The following is a 20768-nucleotide window of genomic DNA, read 5'->3' as shown; positions in this document are numbered from 1 at the left end:
AGTGGACGTACAGCAGGAGCAGAGACAAGCACTTGATGTCTCTATATCCTTGGGACTTGGGGATTGTATATTGTTGCAGTGCATCAACCTATCCTGACTAATATAACCTATATTCTGGGTGATGTGACATTTAAAGCTATTCCTATGGCTGAGGTTTTGTGAATATTTTCCTAAACTTGCAGTTAAATCTATAACTCCATCTATAGTATCTTTTACTTCTAGCTAGTTACTTCTAGCTATTTAATCCCTCACTTCTACAGCGTACAGTTGACTTATTCTGATCAGAGGCTCTAAAGTCAGAGAAAAATCATAAATTGTTAAAATTACCCTTGGAAGTAATTGAAAACACCCATAAAGAGCAATAAATATAATTGTGTTTATACAATTCTGTAAATGGCACATGTGTACTTATAATGAAGCAATTGGATTCTCTTTAGGGGTCAAGTTGCATGACAACACATACATTTCCATTCTGAAATCACACATCGTGCAGTAAGAGTCTCATGTTTTGAGGGATACCTGGAAACTGAGGCCAAATGAATTGAGGACATGGAAACGAATGTCTCCTGCTCACTTGAATGGCAGGTGGAACACCCCCATGGTTGAAATGTCCTTTCTTCCTCCCTACTTAGTGGAATTCACCTAAGTTACATGTGCTTTGATGCAGTGTTGTTATACATTTCTTCTCTTTATTGTTGTAGCATGAGTGCTAGAAAATAAGACTGGTCACAGATTTGGAGAGGCTACCAAATTGGACAATATCCCTTTGTATTTATTTCTTGGCTGGAGGTTTTTTTTTGGAGGGAGAGGCAGCCTCCATTTTTTCTCCATCCCAATACCTACCATTCTTCACCTTGATCAGGAGTTGGCAGAATAATGTGTTCAAACAACAGTACAGCCACACCCTTAGTCTGGTTCATCCAAGAGTACAGAGCAAGGGGACAGACAAACCAGAAATAGACGATGATATGGAAGAAAAGGTTTTGGTTCCGAAGGCAGCTGGATTGAAAGTAAAGCGAAGCATGGTAGCATAAACTCTGTTTACACAGACTCTGTAAACGAGGCTGCATCTCCTCGCCTACTCACTTTAAGAGGTGACAAATAAAATAAAGAGATGAAGCGTTTTAAGGGCTCCTTTTCTACTTAGCAGCAACATCAATCAGGTTAGGCAAAGGGCAGCTGATAGGAGAAAGGGTGAAAACGTGAGTGGCAGAATTAGAAGACGAGCAGATCAGATATATTCAGGTCTTCAAGTGACACTACCAAGAAAGCCCAAACTTTTGGGTACAGATTAAAGGAAAATGTTAAATAAACCAACAACACTATGTCAGTCAACAACTGCACCAGTTCTTAAAACTTGTGGCTTTTCGAGGATTAAGGTTTTGGATATTGCTTTTTCAAGCCCCTGAAACGTGGCTATTCCCTTTTGTGGAGAGAATGGCCTTAGGTCAGGCCATGTCAAAGTCTTTGCAGGCCTATCTATTAAGAATTTGAGGTTAAACTCATGCGGTTTGCAGCAACATGGATGGAGCTGGATGGGATTATGCTTAGTGAAATAAACCAGGAAGAAAAAGAAAAATACTGGATGGTTTCACTCATAGCAGGAGCATAAGGGATCGGGATGGGGGGGGGGGGGAGGAGGAGAAATATATGTAATAGAATAAAAATGAAAACAATGAACAACTATGGCCCTGCCTGGTGGCGCAGCGTGTTAGGACGCAGCAATGCAAGCTGGCTGCAACTGCTTCAAAGAGAGTTTGATCCCCGGCCCCGGAGGTGATCCACATGGCATGGCAGACCTCTTTGTCTATCTGCCTGTTCTGCTCCCCACTCTGTCTCTGGAGAAGCCTCACTGTCCCTGCACCTCTGGTCTGTACCCAGTTCTGTATGCATAAATAACTAAATCTTTTTAAACAAACAAAAAACAATGAATAGCTATAAACCAGAGACATTTTATGGGGGTGGAGAGGGGAATAGGATCAGAACTGGGATGGGAAGAGTGCATTGGGCTGTGGTGATGGCATATGGGTGAATTGGTGGTGGGAAGCCCATGGGGGTTACAACTGAGACGAAAAATGCACAAAATTGGGCCCTCCCTGGTGGCGCAGCGGGCTAAGGCACTGCACTGAGAAGCTGAGGCCACTTCCGCATGAGTTCGATTCCCGCCTGCCCCGGAGGTGACCACATGGTGTGGCAGACCTCTCCTGGCCCACCCACTGCTCCCCTCAGCAGTGTACTTCGTCGATCTGCCTGTTCTGCTCCCCACTCTGTCTCTGGTGAAGCCTCTCACCGCCCCGAGCCTCTGGCCTGTACCCCAGTTCTGTATGCATAAATAAATAAATCTTTAAAAACAAAAAAGAAAAAAGAAAAATGCACAAAATGAAGAATGATGTAAAACAATAAAAAGAAAAAAGAAAAGGATTTGAGATGAGGATATTATTCTGAAATATCTGAGGGAGCTCTACATGCTCCCAAGTGTTCTTTTAAGAGGACAGAAAGAGACAGAGTGGACAGAAGAAGTCCTCGGATCATGAAGGTAGGCACTGGATGATGAGGCCACGAGTAAGGGAATGCCAAAGCCACTGCTGGCTGGCAGAGCCCAGACCTACCCTCCTCTACAACCTTCAGAGCACTGTCATCTTCACACTTCAGCCTTCTGACTTGTACTGAGAGAGAATGTTGCTGTTGTTTTAAGCCATCCAGTTTGTGTCAAATTGTTACAGCTGCTTCAGGAGACAAATATCGATTTCCAGTGAAAAATGTGAGAGAATCCCAGGCCTCCTGTGGGGGCCTCCAGACTCTTAGGTGACGACATTTCCACCAGGTTTTCTTCTGTATCCTAACTTTTTTTTTTCTTAAGATTTATTTATTTATGCTTAATGCTTACAGAACTGTGGTACAGGCCAGAGGTGTGGTGGGTGAGAGGATTCATCAGATCAGAGTGGGGAGCAGAACAGGCAGATGGGCTGAAATACACTGCTAAGGGGAGCAGCGGGTGGGTCAGGAGAGGTCTGTCATGCCATGTGGGTCAGCTCCTTGGCAGGGGATTGAACTTGTGCTGCAGTGGCTTCAGAGAGCTCCATAATGCAGTGCTTTAACCCATTGCACCACCAGGGAGAGCCCTGTACCCTAACTTTTAACCAAAGACCCTGGTTTCATGACAGAAAGCCTCCTGTTGTGAAAATTTCTTCCTCTGCTGAAATTCCAGGGTCCTGCTGGAATTGAGTACATTCCCCACTGACCTGCGTGATCCAGGTGGACCATGGCCAGTAGGCCAGGGAGATGCAGGCCTTGTATAAAAAGAGGCGAGACATGGGAAACTTAATTTTTACCTCCCTGAGATGTCCTCTTCTAGTGAAATGAATGTTTCTGGTTAAACTCCATATGCATGCAAATTTCAGCCTTTTCCAACCCAAGGGGAGGCTGGTTGCCTAATAGGTGGGATTTAGGGGGTGAGGGGGTCTATAAGCTGTAATGGTTCGACTTCTGTTGCTTCACAAGAGGTGGAACGTTTGCTAATAATGGAAGACTGGCGACATGCCTGGCTGGTATTTTCAGAAGACTACACATCTATATATATATAAAGCTCATCAACAGGGATCAGGGAAGATGACTTCTTAACAATACTCACAAGGCTCACAACTGGGGGGTAGTTTTAATGCGGGAAGAGTGTAATTTTAACAGCTGCCTTTCCTGCTTCTGAGAGCGGTTTTGCAGATGTGTTACCTATTGTGCAGCACAAAAGGTGCCAGCATAGTAAGCAGTCATCAATACGGAGTCAGGAGCTGTCTGTGCACGTTCCTGGAAATATAAGCACATGATAACGGCCTGAATGCTTCATCTTGTAGACACAGTGAGATTCATAAAACTGTCTTTTAGCCATTTTAGAGTCGAATCTTTCTCACCCCCCAAAGCACTCCTTCGAAAACTAGCAGGCATTTTACAATTGAGCAGTGAGGCTGGTCTGTTTCAAACAGCTTTAAGGGGCACAGTAAATGGAAATAGCTGTCTTCACTTCAGAGCAGCTGGGAATGCAATCGCTATTTTATGTAAAATGAAATGATACCTGGTTAGCTTTATTTTTCAATACTCACCGTTATTATTTTTTCCTGAATTTTATGGATGTTATAGAAATATTCCACACATAAAATTATATTCCCAGTGTTAAGCAATGCAGAATGATTGTTTTAAACTGTTACAAACTTTCCCATTCTCAGTTCACTCTTCATTAAGACTGTGTCCACTCCCCCTCCCTCCACTTCTTCCCCCTTCTCCTTCCCACTACCTAATGCTGTTTTGGCCAGTAAAAAGCTCTGCCCACTTTGATACTTGTAGCAAGAAATGAAACTTTGAGACAATTTTCTATGTAATTGAAAATATAAAACCTTATTCTACTCAGGAAATACTTTATTCGGCTAATTATCTAAACGCTAGTTACTTTGGTTTTCAGTTAGCCAGTTAAGTCTCTCTGAATGCTACATTTGAGAATTTTCTTTCTACCTTTTTTGATAGTACAAATCAAACAGAAGGTGTTTTATATCTCATTCTTTTTCTACCTTGCCTTCCACCTTCCAGTGTGTGATACCTAAGCTTGTTGCTAAAAGAGATACTGGATTTTATATTTGGCTTTCTGTGTTTGTGTAGGAAAATTCTTTCCCTCTGTGCTTTTATTTTAAAAAATGCAACCTATTTGAAGAAATTGTGTCATACATATCTCCTGATAGATAGTAAACATCATGGTTGATATCCTCTCTTTCATTTTTTATTGAGTTAATGTTGGCTTGCACTATTCCTACCAGAGTGCACACACCACTGGAGTGAAAGGCTCCTGCCCACTTCTCCTCTCTGTTGTTTTAAGTTATAAACAAAAACCAAAACTTTTTTTAGAAGGCTGATCTGAGCTTCCCCAGTCCGCATAGACAATGTATTTCTTAGGCAGTAGACCTTTGCTTAGAATGTGCACAAGAAAAAATATTTGATCTCAGCCAAAGCAAACGCCTTCACCAAAACCCTATGTTGGTGAGTGGTGGGAGAAGAAGCTTTTGACACTTTCTTCTATGTTGAGTGAGAAATTACAGTGACCCAAGCTAACAAAAGAAAGAGGGGTTCATATCTGTAACACCAATAGGTTATGTAGACAAACACATTCGAGAGCAGGGAAGAGCTGAGGATGTTTATGAGATGAGCTTATCTATACTTGCTTAAAAGGACCTCTCTTTCTAAGTCTGAGTCTATTGGTTTTTGTTTTGTGGAGATTAAGGTCTCCTATATTAATTGAATTTTTATGTATGTCCCATTCCCATTTGATTTCCAGGAGATTTTGTGACAACTTCACTCTGCACCATCACCATGGACAAAACCCCAGGCCTCAGAAATGCCACACATTGCTCTCAGCTGCTGACTTTGCTGACGTAGTCTTGTACTTTTAAACCCCCACATTTTGGGTAAGTGTATGGACCACCTGGTAGAGTTTGACATTTTTTGGCAGAACCTTTAGGCTAACTCTCACCCTTGACAGGTCATTTTCTTATTTAACTGACTTGTAGTCATAATTTCTTAGACCTAGCCTTCTAGAGCACAGATCTTGGTGAATGGTGTGTCAGTTAACAGCTTAAGTCTTTGATGCTTATAACACTACCAAAGTAAAGAATTCTCAGTGAAATTAGGAATCCTATCCACTACCAACTCTCTTCAGACTGCCTTAATTCATGCCACATAAAACTGAAAGCAAATCCTCACATAGCTACATTTTACTGCATTTAGACCAGAGATTTTATTGGTCACAAACTTTTTTGAGATGCTGACCAAAGCCATGGATGCTTTCCCTGTTGATATATTTCATACATCTAAACATATTTCATGTATTAACTCTCTGAAATTCAGTTATGAACTTCCAGTACTAATTAGGTGCTAAATATCCATATTGTACTACAGTGTGAAATGAAATAAGCCACATCCTCTAGTCAATGGCTCAACAAATGAGGACCAGACAGTGACTCAGTATTTGTTGTTTGGCTACCTGTGGGGTGGAAGGGACAGGCCAAAGGGTATTACATTCTTTATTTCAATCATGCTTGTGGTATATTTGGGGAAGCTACTTTAAGATGTAGTGTTCTAATCAAGTCATTAGATTATGGGGGAATAACTTCCAGATTCTCTTATTTTAAGAAATGTACTGGTGGCAAATTCCATTTCCATTGTTATGACTAATTTTTTTTTTTTTTAAAGATTTATTTATTTATTCGTATAGAACTGGGGTACAGGCCAGAGATGCGGAGGGTGAGAGGATTCACCAGAGACAGAGTGGAGAGCAGAACAGGCAGATCGACAAAGTACACTGCTGAGGGGAGCAGCGGGTGGGTCAGGAGAGGTCTGCCTCGCCATGTGGTCGCCTCCGGGGCAGGCGGGAATCGAACTCATGCGTAGGTGGCTTTAGTTTCTCAGTGCAGTGTTTTAACCCGCTGCGCCAACAGGGAGGGCCTGTTATGACTAACATTTTTATCTAACATTTGATGCTGTGGACATTTGTGCCATAGAATACAGAGGCTCAGACGAGAAATTTGACACAGACTGAACGACATTTAATTTTATAATCACAATGATTTATAAAATCAGCAAATATTTATTGAAGATCTCGATATGGTAGGCCCAACTTGTTGCTGGGGATACAGTAATGAACAAGCTAGATATGATCTTGAATAAACTGTGTGTGTGTCAATAGAGTGATTTCGCCATGGGTAAGAGAGGTTGACTATGAGGAGAAAATATATATTTTTTTCTTTAAAAATTGTCAGCAGCTGACTTCTGGATTAGTTGAAATGTGCCCTAGAATACTTGGTAAGACTGGAGGGAGGCAGCCAATTTGAAGTATTCTATTGCAAACATTGTAATGAATGATGGCAGGGATGGAGATTCCTTAGCACACTTAACAGGAAGGAGAAGCCCTCATTGAAAAATGAGAGAAGGGAAGCTTTCGCCAAGTCTGAAAAATTACCCTACTGTTTGAATTTCAAGAGAAGCTTACAATCATAATAAGTTACAAGGTGAGAAGCTTTTTGGAAAGACCCTAGGAAAGCCTAGTGAATCAATTATCTCCACAACCACTAAAGAGCCTCCTCCATTGTAGACAAAGATGAGAACAGCAATAAAGGCATGCAAGGAGCCAACACACCAGCTTCCAATAATGTGCCTGCCTGGCTTTACGGAAACAGCTTACTGTAGGTGATAAATCTGCCAAGGTGTAACGGATACTTGCCAGGACAGCACAGGGCACTGTGGTGCTATGGCCTCTGACCTGCTTTACCTTTTAAAAAGGAAGGTAAGGAAGGGAAAGATTTAAAAATTACAAAGAGAACAAAGTGGCATCCATTGTTTTCCTGTATAGAGTAAAAGTAGAACTGGGAGTAGGTCTCTTTGATGAGTGTTTTTGTTATTAGCAGGGGTTATATTTTCCCTGATTTTCTTGACTCCTTAGTGTATAGAGAAATTATTTTTAGAAGTAAGATGAAAACAAAGAATTACAAGTAAAAATCAGTAATAACATTAGAATTTAAACCATGTATTTATTACATAACTTAATAGCTGCTCATATGTTAGGTTGGATTCTGGGAAGTTTTAAAATAACCAGTTATGTTAAGGTAAAATATTTTTACTTATTTTACAAGATTGACATTTACAAATGACCACACTTAGTGGCTTAGTAGAACAATAGCATTGTCAAATTTATAGGGAAGAAATCCAGATTGAGAGAGATAGTAGATTCTGTCAGCCAAGCTTGCCCAATCTCTTTTGGGTAGCATTTCTAAATTTTGGCATGCTCCCACATGGTGAGAACTATTTCCCAAGACAAAATCCAAAATCTAATATTTCCCAGAGACTCCTCTATAGCTGGGGGACAGAAATGTGGCTAAGACCTTATCTTTCAGATGCACCAGAGGGAGACTTGAACAAAGGCTCCCATAGGAGAGTCTTAGGTGAGGGCATCCACTGGCCAATACAGTCAAGGTGTCTGGCTTTCTAGGGATCAGTGGTGGACCTTCTATGACCTTAGTTATGATATTGATCCTGTGTGTGGTTTAGAGCTTTGAGCCTTATACTAGTCAGAGTGGATTCTGTTGTTTGCCCTGATAAATACTAACCAATGCAAGAGGTTAAGCATTTGACTTGGAATTGCCTGGTAAATTAGAGAAGGAGCCAGAAATTGAATGAAACTGTTGTATTTTCAAGTTTCAGTTCAAGATAGAATTAATATAACATGAAGACCACAGGTTTGTGTTCTCACTCTTATAACCCAAGATGCAGCTGTAGGTTTTTCTCCACTCAGTGTCCTAGGCAGGAGTCAGCAGACTAAAATCTGGCCCATTGACTATGTTTGTACAGAAAGTCTTTTTGGGACAGAGTAAAGGCCATTGTTTATGTGTTATTGGTGGCTGCTTTCACACTATGACAGTAGAGTTATAATTGCCATAGAGACTGAGATGGCATGGAAAGCTTACCATGTTTATTGCCTTGCCATTTACAGGAAAGTCTGCTGGCCTCAGGTTGGTAGCCAAGCACTACCAATCAGCAGGGTCAGACAGGTGAAATGAAGTCTGCCTGGCACCTGACATCACTTCTCCTGTTAGTTACCCATTACTATTTCTTTTAGTGGAATTAAAATTTAATATAGTCACTTTTCAGAGACTGGTAACAGTAGGACTCTACCGACATAAATAAGAAAACATCTACACACATGTTAGAGGACATGCACATTATTCATTCTCTTGCTTCTAAATGACTTTTTATTAAAGTGGACAATGTAGGGCCCTCCCTGGTGGCACAATGAGTTGAATCACAGTACTAAGAAGCTGTTCAAAGCCACTGCAGCACCAGTTCAGTCCCTGACCAGAGAAGTGACCCATATGATGCAGCAGACATCTCCTGTCTCACCCACTGCTCCCATCAGCAGTGTATTTCAGTAGATCTGCTTGTTCTGCTCCCCATTCTGTCTCTGGTGCCTCTCAACCTCCCCACCTCTGGCCTGTAACCCAGTTTCTGTATGCATAAATAAATAAATCTTATAAAAAAGAAAGTGGATAACGTAGGAAGTCATAAGTAGGTATTGCCTGAAGAGATAATTTGATGGATAGACTTCACGTTAAAATTGGAACCTGATCAAGATTTCTTTCTTTCTAAGCTGGCATTTTGTGTCTTCAATCAAACTGGATGATGGCCACCCTTAAAAATAATTGATTCAAGTCCATGAGGGACTTGGGTAAGTCTATAGATCATAACTTCAGAGGCAGAAGATCAATATTGTCTTAATGCCTATACCTTGACTGGAGACAGAGTGATCCAGATAAAAGAAACATGTTTTCTCAAAACCTTGGGAGGAAGTTACTGAGTTGACCCTATCTCCAGCCTACAAGCCATTTAGTAAGCCCAGTGGTGTGGAATGATCTGTTTAATGCTAGTGTTTTATGTTTACTGCTCTGTGTGTGGCAGGTGTATTTTTCATTGCCTAGCTGGCTTCTCCTACTGCTTTGAGACTAAAGTCAGTGCCAGTGCCAGTCTTTCTAGAAAGATCTCTTATCCCTTTGCTCTGCTCTTATCTCCGTCATGAGCTCCTCATACCATGTGTCCATCACTTCTCTGCCTCCCACTGTTGACTGTGCAGACACTGGATCCTTTATCTCTGTGTTCTGCACACATAGCTGAGTGCTAAACACACAGGTGGTACTGAACATATGTTTATTCAAGGAAGTGCCATCCTTTTCATGGTCCAGAGGCAGGGTCTTTCTAGCAATGGAGTTCAATGCAGCAGGGCTTTTATTTGACCATAAGTTGATTTATTTATTTTCAAATGAATAGAGAGAAAAGAGAAGGAAATTAATCACAGTGCCATCCAATTCAAGTAGTAGGATTGTAGGTGATTTTTTATTTTGTTTTTAAGCTTTTCTATATTTTCTAAGCCTTCTTTGTGTGTATATATTGTTACTTTTATAAGTAGAAAACCAGGGCCCTCCCTGGTGGTGCAATGGGTTAGAACTCAGCACTGCAAGCTAGCAGCTTCAATGTGAGTTAGATCCCTGGCCCAGTAGGTGACCCACATGGCATAGCAGACCTCTTCTGGCCTACCTGCTGCTCCCCTCAGCAATGTACTTCCTCAGTCTGCCTGTTCTGCTCCTCAGTCTGTCTCTGGTGAAGCTTCTTACTGCTCTTGCACCTCTGTCCTGTACCCCAGTTCTGTATGCATAAGTAGATAAATTTTTAAGCACACACACACACACATTGAATCAACAGTCAGAAACTTAAAAAAAAATAAAGTAGAAAACTGGATATCAATAAAACCTAAAATTAAATGAACTGGAATAAGATGTCAAGATAAGTTACTAGCTATTATGAAGTTAAAAGTTTTTTTTTTAAGTTTATTTGTTTATGCATATAGGCACTAGGGTATAGGCCAGAGGTACAGGGGTGATGAGAGGATTCACCAGAGACAGAGTGGGGAGAAACCAGCAGAGGGGAGCAGCTGGCAAGACAGGAAATGTCTGCTGTGCCATGTGGGTCACCTCCCTGGCTGTGGATCCAACTCGTGCAGCTAGATTCTTAGTGCTTTACTTTAACACATTGTACCACCAGGGTGGGCCCAAATTAAAACTTTTTAACAAGTATGCTAGTCAGTTTTAAAATTTTAAATATCAGTAACAGAAACAAAAAAAATCTAATTTTATAAGAATTGTATAATAGTATTGAAGCACTAAGATGGTTAGAATTACTATCTGATATTACCACTTGACTCTGGGGTAATCTGGAGTGAGGTCCTATGGTCAAATGGATTTTTTCCTCATTTATACTAATGAGCACAGATGGGCAGTTTTGAGAATTGTGTTTATTAACAGTTCTATGTCTCCTGTAGAAGGACTGCACATGAGCAGGTGTCAAGGAAGGAAAAGGGAAAAAGTCACAATAACATAGACTCAGAAAGGACATTCACTATACACTCAGGCAAGGGTTGTGAATTGTGGCATTTGGAGGTAACAGCTCCTGGGTTCAAGAGGGAAAACTGTTGTTTTTCCTCTTGAAGGGGTTGGTTAGTCAACTGTTAAAGTTACCTACAGGCAAATTTAAAACAAAAGATTCAAATGCAAAGCATTCTCTTAATGAGCATAAAGATAGCACAATGAAGAAGATCCCAGAAGAACAAGCTTGGATGCTCAACTGGGGGGTTAAATAATGTTGTATTTATTACTAAAATCTCATATCAGAGCCTTCAAACAATAGCCAAATTGTTAGTGGCTTATATTTATCCTCAAATACTTCAAACTCTTTGCTACTCATAGTTTGTAACACTTCCTATGTATGGATCTAGATCTCAGTTGCCAAACAATTCAAGTTTCAAGTTGAACATTTTGAAAGTTTATTTATTCCATTATATGTTATTTCACAAACAGGCTCATCTGCAAGCACAGATCATATACCCACATCAGGAATTTTTCTAGGAATGTGTTAAGTCAATAAAGGCTATGTGAAAACATTTGAGTAAAAGATATAGTTTCATTTTCCATTACTCAAAATTTAAAAGTAAATTGAAATGACCAAATAAAATAATCCCTTTTATACCTAACCGAAGTAACACTGTCAAATTTAACATGCTGTTAACCGTCATCACCACGCCACTCTGACCTAGGAGTACAGTCACTGTGACATGGATATTTTTATTAGAGTTATCATTAAGTCCTGCCTTTCTTTGCCTCTGGTGTCATAGCTCTAAGGATAGGGAAGGTGATGTTCCATTAACCCCTTCAATTGACACTAACCCCATTTCTGTTATTCACCTGGTAGAGGTGTCAAAATATTCATAACTTGAATATTTTTTTCTTGTAAAATTCTGACAGAAGATAGAATGCCTTTGCATTGTTGTATGATTAAATTGTTTCACTGTCTCAGGAAAATCTCACATTTTAAAACCAAAGTGCTTTCTCCTCTCCAGGGAATAGATCTGATGGCCCCTTCTGATTATAGCAGCATTTTGCCCTCTAAGCTGGGAGGGAGTCTTGGAGCAATTTGATAACCACATTTGTCTTTTGGATGTTTTCTGTGTCATCACTTGGGCAACCTGAGGCCATCAAACTACCCTGCTTGTCAATATTCCAAGCCATCTTCATTCACAAAAGTATTCATTCTTCATAGTACCTGGGGAGGTCGCTCCCTATTGCCATTCTCCAGATGAGTACACTTTACTTGAAGGGATTAAGTAACTTCCTCAGACTAAGGCAGCACCTCCCATCTAGTGTAAAATGGAAAGTAAAGAAGCAGCAAATATACTCAGAATAGACCACAAACTACAGTTATTTAGGACATTGCCCTCTGCTTTCTCTCTAGCCTCCTTAAACCACTTTTCCCTCTCTTTCTTTCTCAATAAGTCTTTTCCCATGAATTCCCTATTTGTTGAGTCAATCTCTGCCCACCCCAGTTTTACTTTGCTTGTGTGATGGAGTCTTTAATAACTGGGGAAGCTGGAATTTGTGTATTTTTATCATCCATATTCACAGCCTTTGGGAAGAAGTTGAATTTCCTTTTATTGCTCAGCATTGGACTTCTATTGGGTATCGGGCAGCAAAGTCCTTTAGCCAGGCTATTTCGTCTATGTGCAGAGATTTTTGGCTTAATCAGGATGAGTTTTGATAAGGTAGCTTTGGGTCAACAGTCCTCCACTGGGGATCACTGGGGCCCTTCCTCTGTAGTGTCAATCAATCAGTCAGTCAGTCAATTAATTCCCTCACACCAATACTTCCCAACAAGTATTAAATGCCAGATGCTGCCATCATGGTACAATGATATAAGGACCCAGAAAAATAGATATTACTGTGCTTATGGAGCATATTCTAGAAGGAGAGGCTGACAGTAACCAAAGAAACAATTAAGATAATTTCACCTTGTGAGATATAGTGATGGAAATAAATGGGGGACTCAGCAGAGACTATCCTAGGATGATGGTTCTTTAAATGGGGTTTTCAGTAAGAGCACTGTAAGAGTTATCTTATAAACTGACACCCTACAGAAGGCTCAGTTTCAATCATTCCAAGACCTGAAAAAACCCCACACCAAGCAACGGGAACAGGAAAATGCTCAGTGGTAGGGATGAGTTTGATTCATTTGAGGAGTTGGAAAAGGGTCATGGTCGCTGGGGCAGAGTGAGTGGCAGAGTGTTGGCAGCAGTGGGGTGAAGGAAGACCTTGCCTGGCTTTGTGGGCAGCAACACTTTTCAGTCAGATTACAATGGCTGCACAGCTGTTTCCAGGGAGTGTCGCTTGATTGGCCTGTTCCTGGTGTTTGATATTTTGACATGTACCCCCTTAGTATAGGCATGTTTCACTGTTAATCTCCCCAGATGGCCAACATTGGGTGAGCTGTTGAGAACTGAGGCGCTCGGCCCCCTTTTAGCCCCTGAGGACATGAGCTGGAGCACAGCACAGGTTGCCCTGTTCCCTTTCTGAATACCCTGTTTACCCCGAATCATTCTGAGACACTTGCATTTCCTTTGGCAGCCCACATAGCACTTAACCTTCACTATGCAAATTAGTATTAATCTATCAAGAATTCTAGGCCAGCCTGTTTTTGTCCCCATTAACCTCTGGCTAGCCCTACACTTCTCCAATAAAAAGAACTCCATTTCCTAATCAATGGTCACTTCCCGGTGGAAATCATAATTATGGTCCGGCAGCATTTGGTTAGCACACGCAGCTTTTATGAGTGATTAATAGAAGTGAGGCAACAGAAACGAGCGTGTCACGTGCCTGATTGTTTTGCTCATCCTATTTGTGGGCTACCTAGGGTGGTCATATATTTTATTGTCTAAATAGGGGTGCTTTTGAGAATGAAAGAGGGCTCTATTAATAATTATTCCTTAAAACACACACACACACACACAGATAAACTGGGGTGGGTGGTCACCCTAGGTTTTTAATATTTGTCTATCATACACAATTATATTTTCTAGGCTTTTCCATATAATATGTGACATTCATTTTTTTCTTGCTCCTTATGCTACAATTAAGTATGTTAAATCCCTCCAGCTTATGGGTCTTAGTGTCACAAAATGACCTTCCCAGCACATGCTGTTTTTTTTTACCTGTGACTTATACCAAGCTTAGGAAGGAAATAGGTAAGTCAAAACTTGTACCCTCAGTGCTGCTGTGAAGGCTCTAGGTGGCTAGGAAAGTGGCATTGAGGTCTCACTCCATGTTCACCTCCCTGCAAGAGGAAAGCACCTCTGATTGGGAGGGCCGGGTGGCATGGAGATAATTTGCCTGGTGCTCTCTGGTCAGGCCACCTGCCAGTGACAGTGAAGGCAGAAAGGTGTTGTTCTCAAGACAACAAATAATTTGCCACAGTGGGAACCAGTTGCATGTGCTAACGAGAAGTGGACTGACTGAAGGGAAAGAATGAACGTGGGGAACCCAATTTATGACTGCTTGTAGTCTGGGGAGAAAAAATACACACCCCTGAGGATCCTCAATTGGCAAGAATAGACTTTATTATTCTTTATTAGAAAATCTTTAAGAAGAGTCTTGGCTGAATATTTGTTTGCTCATTTGCCTAAAAAACTCCCACAAAACTGTTATACTGGCTCTCATTATACTTCCCCAATCATACTTAAGCCAAAGTCTTATCAGTCAAAGATGTTCTTCAGAAACTGAGTCCTAATGTTTCTGTCAGTAAAAGATTCTTCCGATTAGGATGATGTTCTTGAAGATGCAAATTATTCCTCAACAACACCTGATGGTTCATTTTTTCCAAGGACAATTTTTATTCTTTTAGATGAGAACTGACTGAGGCCTGCTGTGAAGAGAATATTTAGCCGGATGATTTAGACTAACAAAGTACCTCATACCACAGTTCCCCACTAGGGCTTTTGTGAGGCTTGTCAACATGCTGAGATGCTGACAGTTGCAGGGAAGCTCACCTCGTCCTCCAGTGGCCCCTTTCTCTCCCACCCACTGCTGTTTTCTACCCTTTTCCATTGTTGTTTTTTGTACCCACAAGAAATAAGCCTTCTTTTTTTTTTTTTAAGATTTATTTATTTATGAATACAGAACTGGGGTACAGGTCAGAGGTGCAGGGGCAGCAAGAGTATTTGTAGAGACAGAGTAGGGAGCAGAACAGGCAGATCGACGAAGTACACTGCTGAGGGGAGCAGCGGGCGGGTCAGGAGAGGTCTGCTGCACCATGTGGGTCACCTCCAGAGCCAGAGACCGAACCCATGCTAAAGTGGCTTTAGCTTCCTAGGGCTGTGTTTTAACCCACTGTGCCACCTTTCTTCTTCTTTTTTTAAGATTTATTTGTGCATACAGAACTGGGGTACAGGCCAGAGACTCAAGGGTGGTGAGAGGCTTCACCAGAGACAGAGTAGGGAGCAGAACAGGCAGATCGACGAAGTACACTGCTGAGGGGAGCAGCGGGCGGGTCAGGAGAGGTCTGCCACACCATGTGGAACTCCTCCGGGGCCGGAGGGGATCAAACTCATGCGAAAGCGGCTTTAGATTCTCAGTGCTGTGCTTTAACCCGCTGCGCCACCAGGGAGGGCCCCCTTCTTTTTTTTTTTTATTAACTTTCTTATTTTTATTTTTACATCATTCTTCATTTTGTGCATTTTTTTCATCTCAGTTGTAATAATCCCCATGGGCTTCCGACCACCAATTCACCCTTGTGCCGTTCTTTATTAGGACAGCTGTCCCCTCCTGCCCTACCTGTGTGCTCAGTTCAGTGTAGCTTAACCTAGAAGCATATTTTTAGAAAACACCTGGAATATAACTCTACTACTGGTAAGTGAAACAAAGATGGATTGTGGTTTGATTCTGTGGGAAAAAATAAATTGGTTAATGTGACTCCTAGGGATGCCCCATTAATGACGCTTGCCTTTAAAAGTATTTTGCCATTTAGACCAGTGTCCAAAAATTAGTGTGAACCATATATGTAATATAAAATTTTCTGATATCCACATTAAATGAAAACCAGATAAATAGGCAGCATATATATACAAATAAGTCACCAAAGAGGGCATCTAGAAGGTAAAAGACATGATAAAATATTGGTCAATTCTGATAAGTTGAAACTACAATGAGACCATCTCCCATGAGGTTGCTACAGTGTTACCATTGCCAGGGACTGGGGACAGGGAGGGAGATGGGGGGGAGAGAGAGACCAACACTTCTGGAGGCTGAGAAGTCCTAAGGGGTGGGGGGAGGGAGGGAGAGAAGGGGGAGAGAGAGAGAGAGAAGTAACATAAAGAGTCTGAGAAGGCCTAAACTCTGCAGACTCAGGAGTGTCTGTGTGCTGGTTTAGCCTGAGTCTGAGGCCCGAGGACACAGGAGCCAATGGTGGTAGCCCCAAACCCAAAACTTGCAGTGTCAACATCAAGAAGAACCAAAGTTCCCTTTGAGTCTGAAGGCTGGAAGAGACCAAAGTTCTATCTTATGTCAGCCAGGAGGAGTTTCTTTTGCAGCTCAGGAAGGTGGGCCTTTCTCCTCTACTCAGGCTTTTCCCTGGTTTGATGAGGGCCACCCACCTCAGGGAGGGCGATAATCTGCTTTACTCAATCTGCTACTTGAATGTCAGCCTCATCCAGACATGTCCATGCACATACATGTGCTTCTACACCTCACGCAGACATATACACATTGACATTTGACTCTTTGTGTCAGTCAAGGTGACACCATTACAGTATATATGCGATTCAGATGACAGGAGATAAGACCTGCATGAAGGCAGTTTTCAGGTGGTAAGAGGAGAGGAAGGGGCCAAGATGAAACACTGAGAGGGATGATGACAAGATTTGTGTGTGAGAGAGCAGTGAGGCAGGCTCCCAGGCTTGGGGTAATGAATTCCATGGAGCGTCAAATCTACCTGATGTTGCTCTTGCACCTGAAAATGAAAGATCCAGAACAGAATCCTTATCTTCCTTCTGTCCCAGATCCTTCCTCTCATCCTCAACTCCTAATGCCATTCTGTGCTTACCTCTGTGGTGTCTGTTTTTACAGACTCTGTCTTTTCCAGCCTCTCTTTCCCATTGAGATTCCTCAGCACTGGCTAGATCAGACTCATTACTTGCAGTCACGCTCTTGCAATGTTCCTTTAATGCATTTTCTTATCATCAGTTTTCTGTGCTCCAAACCACTGTGCAGACTGCTTGCCAAGCCTGTTTTCCTTTCCCTATATCCCCACTGTCCACTCATTGTCTACTTGTGATGCCCGGAATTCAGAGCTCTCTCTGACCTGGCTCTAGCTGCTGTTTGGGGCTCATCTTCTACCTTATGCTACTGAGTCTCAGCAAGTGGGTTGCTGTGATAGATCTTGAGGCTGCAGCCCTAATGACATGAGAGGTCCTGGAGGGAAGAGTCCTTGATGTGGGGCTGTAAGCAGACTCAGGTTCTCATTAAGATGAGCCTTAAAGGTTTTTGAGGAATGAACCAGAAAAAGGAAACCATCCACACAAAGGTCTAGACACCAGAAAGAAGGTTATTCACTCAAGGGTCTAGAGGAAAAGGACATGGCTGAGTCCACAGGGGAAAAGCCAGATTCAAAATGATGTCAGAGAGGAGCCTAGGGCAGCTATCTGAAGAATGTGGCTCTTCATTTAAGGGCAGTGGGAAACCATGAAGATTTTGAAGAAGAGATGTGAGATGCTCAGATTTGCCTTTTAAAAAGTTTTAACTTTTGGCCCTTCCTGGTGGCACAGCGGGTTAAAGCACAGCACTGAGAATCTAAAGCCGCTTCCGCATGAGTTCGATTCCCGCCTGCCCCGGAGGTGACCACATGGTGTGGCAGACCTCTGCCGACCCGCCCACTGCTTCCCTCAGCAGTGTACTTCTTCGATCTGCCTGTTCTGTTCCCCACTCTGTCTCTGGTGAAGCCTCTCGCCGCCCTTGAGCCTCTGGCCTGTACCCCAGTTCTGTATGCACAAATAAATAAATCTTTAAAAAAAAGTTTTAACTTTTATGGAGTTTAATCTCCCTGCCCATTTTTACCTCAATGGTAATTTTTACCTCCATATAATTGGGCATTCTAAAACTAACATGTCAAGAAGCTATTTCATATAACATCTCTGTTGCATGGCTTGTGTTCATTGGGGCACAATTTGAGAAATGCTGACTTAAATAATTTCCCCAACCTGAGATGCCTCCGCTTGTTAAAATCCAGGGCATTTTGCCAGATGCAGAACCAACGTATCCTTCTAGTCCTGAAGCTTCTACCAGATCCAACTGTCAACTCTTCATTTCTTAAAGCAAGACTCCTTTCAGATCTTAAAGGGCTACACGTCCAGGTTACTAGAAACCTGTCTTTTCTGAAGTCCATTTCTGCATCATCCCGCTATCTCGTTGTTGGAGCAGAATGTATGCATATCTCAATTCTCCCTTGAAGGCAGGAGCTTGGGGGTGGTATCTGCATCTCTCTCCTACTTCTACTTTGTCTAAAGGAGGAGTTTGATTGCTATCAAAATAATGCTCACTTTTTGGGAATCCACCTCCTACTATCCTAGGTCACATAGAAACACAGCTCCTTTAGCCCTGGGGCAGAACTAGCAGTCTCTCAGCCTTGCTGGCTGTCGGTCAGTGCCTGTGCCTGCAGGCATGCTGGAAGGGAGAAAGCTTCTTCCTGGGTCTACTGGGATCCTTAAAATCCTAGCAAACTCTAGTTTCCACCCTATATCCCTCCCCCCCCCCAAGTTTTCCACTAATCCCCAAGGACATCTGGCATGCTGAGACCAGGCCAAGCACCTGCCGGGCCATGCATCTCCACAAGCCCTGCTTGTCAGTTTTCTGTCTGAGAACCAGGGAAGAGAAGGTCTGTTTCCTGTTGTGTCTTCGGGTGTTTCTCAGTCTGCTCCTAAGAACAGACTTCCTTTGGTCTAAACAATATCACAGCTGCACTTTCCCTTTTGTGATAGCAGGTGTGTGGTGAAGGCAAGTGGGAGTAATGGCTTTTGTCAAGGAGGCTGTCCTCCCCCACATCGGTGTGTCGGCTCCCCTTGCTGGGGCTTGTTCCTCTCACTCCTTGTGGGAAGGACTGTCAAAGAATGTCAGGATAAATTCTCTGCTCCTACTTGTGCCTTTTCCCCACTCTCTCTCTCTCCCTTCTCTCTTTTGATTCTGTCTTGATGTCATCTCTTCAAAGTATACTACCTGTAAAATATTGATTCACAGCAGGCTGCATCTGCCAGGATCAGATTTCTCTTCTGCTGGCAGCAGTAATAAACTACCGCAGACACCACGGAGCTGGTGCCAGCTTCAGCACCGCTGCACACACCTCCGTCTGTCTTTTGCCTGACTCTATATAATGAAACAAAGCCCAGAGACATTTCAGAAGTCGTGAAACCAAGTAACAACTATTGGGGACATAAAAGAGCCAGGGAGAGCGTAGCAGGACTAGCGCCAAGCAGCAGATTCATGGGAAGTTCCCAGATTTCCTCATAGCAACTGAAGAAAGTGGCAAAGGAAAACAAAGCCAGTGATTTAACTGCTCGCCAGAGCAGGAGCTAATTCAGTGGTTCCTGAGCTTCTTTCTGTCCTTCCTCCTTTCCCCAGGTATCTTGGACCAGCCTGTGGAACTGCGCCTTGAAGAACTAATAACTTATGAATGTTACTGGGATTATCCAACCTACAAGAAGAGCTTAGATAACAGGGACATGGATTTTGTTTTCATAGGCAAAGGAGAATTAGGACAGGGTGGTGAAGAGCTTAGACTCTAATTAGAAGCTGGCCTCTGCTTTAGCATGTTCTTGTTTGCTTGTTTCTTGTTGAAATCATTGCTATGATTAAGTGAATTAATAGTTGTAAGATATGTAGATAGGGTCAAGCACATAGCACTGTTGAGATGATTATTAAATACATACATATGGTGCTTTTGATGGGGAATCCAGTCTCAGTTAATAGGAACAGTGTGGGAATGCCTTCTCCCCTGCAGGGATAGAGCACATCCTGGAAGTCTCCAGAGCAGATTGGTAGCTGGTGGTGTGGGGTGTGAGCAGAACCCCAGGGGAATCTGAACACTTCCCTCTGGCTTTGCCCACAAATTTACACTTGTTTGAAGGTGTCCCCTTCTCCTGGAGGGTGACTCTTAGAAGCACAGCAGTTGTGGAAAGTTTTCTGAGCCTTAACGGCATGTAGCTGTGCATTCACACGCTGACTGGGGAGGGAAATATTAAAAAGAGGAGCGGCCATTGGAAGTCAGTAAATCCGTCAGCAGAGATGACAGCTGTGGGTTTGCATTCTTGTTTTACTGCGACTTTGAGCAACTTGGTGAAGGTGGCTGTGGCATCCAGCTCTGGTGTGCGAAGACTTATGATTTTCTATTATATTAAGCTACAGAAAGGACCCTACCACTTAGCACCCCCCAGGGAGCCTTCCCTTTTGCAGTATAGGGAAATTTACCCCTTGTGACCAACTGTTAAGCTTCCTTTGAAGCCTCTTTTAATTCAGATTTGGTTCAGCTCACGAAGGCTTCAGAGTCAGTGGGGAAAACGTTTACGATATGACAAACTAGCAACCTGTATTTTTTACACACTGTTGGAGAAATCATGGGGCTTTTATACCCACGTTCTTTTGCTTTTTGTTGGGAGAGATGTCCTCAGAGACCCCTTTGTGCCTCACTTTATATTCTTTCTCCTCTTCAAGTCTCAAAGCCTCTCTGCACCGTGCCGGGCTTCCCTTTGACAAGTCAGGCTGGAGAACATTTCATCGGAAGGCTGACTGGATCAGTGGCCTGCGACCATGTGGGAAACTGCCTCT

The sequence above is a fragment of the Condylura cristata genome, unplaced genomic scaffold (assembly GCF_000260355.1).
Source record: "Condylura cristata isolate star-nosed mole 26May11 unplaced genomic scaffold, ConCri1.0 scaffold00001, whole genome shotgun sequence".
Taxonomy (NCBI): Eukaryota; Metazoa; Chordata; class Mammalia; order Eulipotyphla; family Talpidae; genus Condylura; species Condylura cristata.
This window is presented reverse-complemented; position numbering follows the sequence as displayed.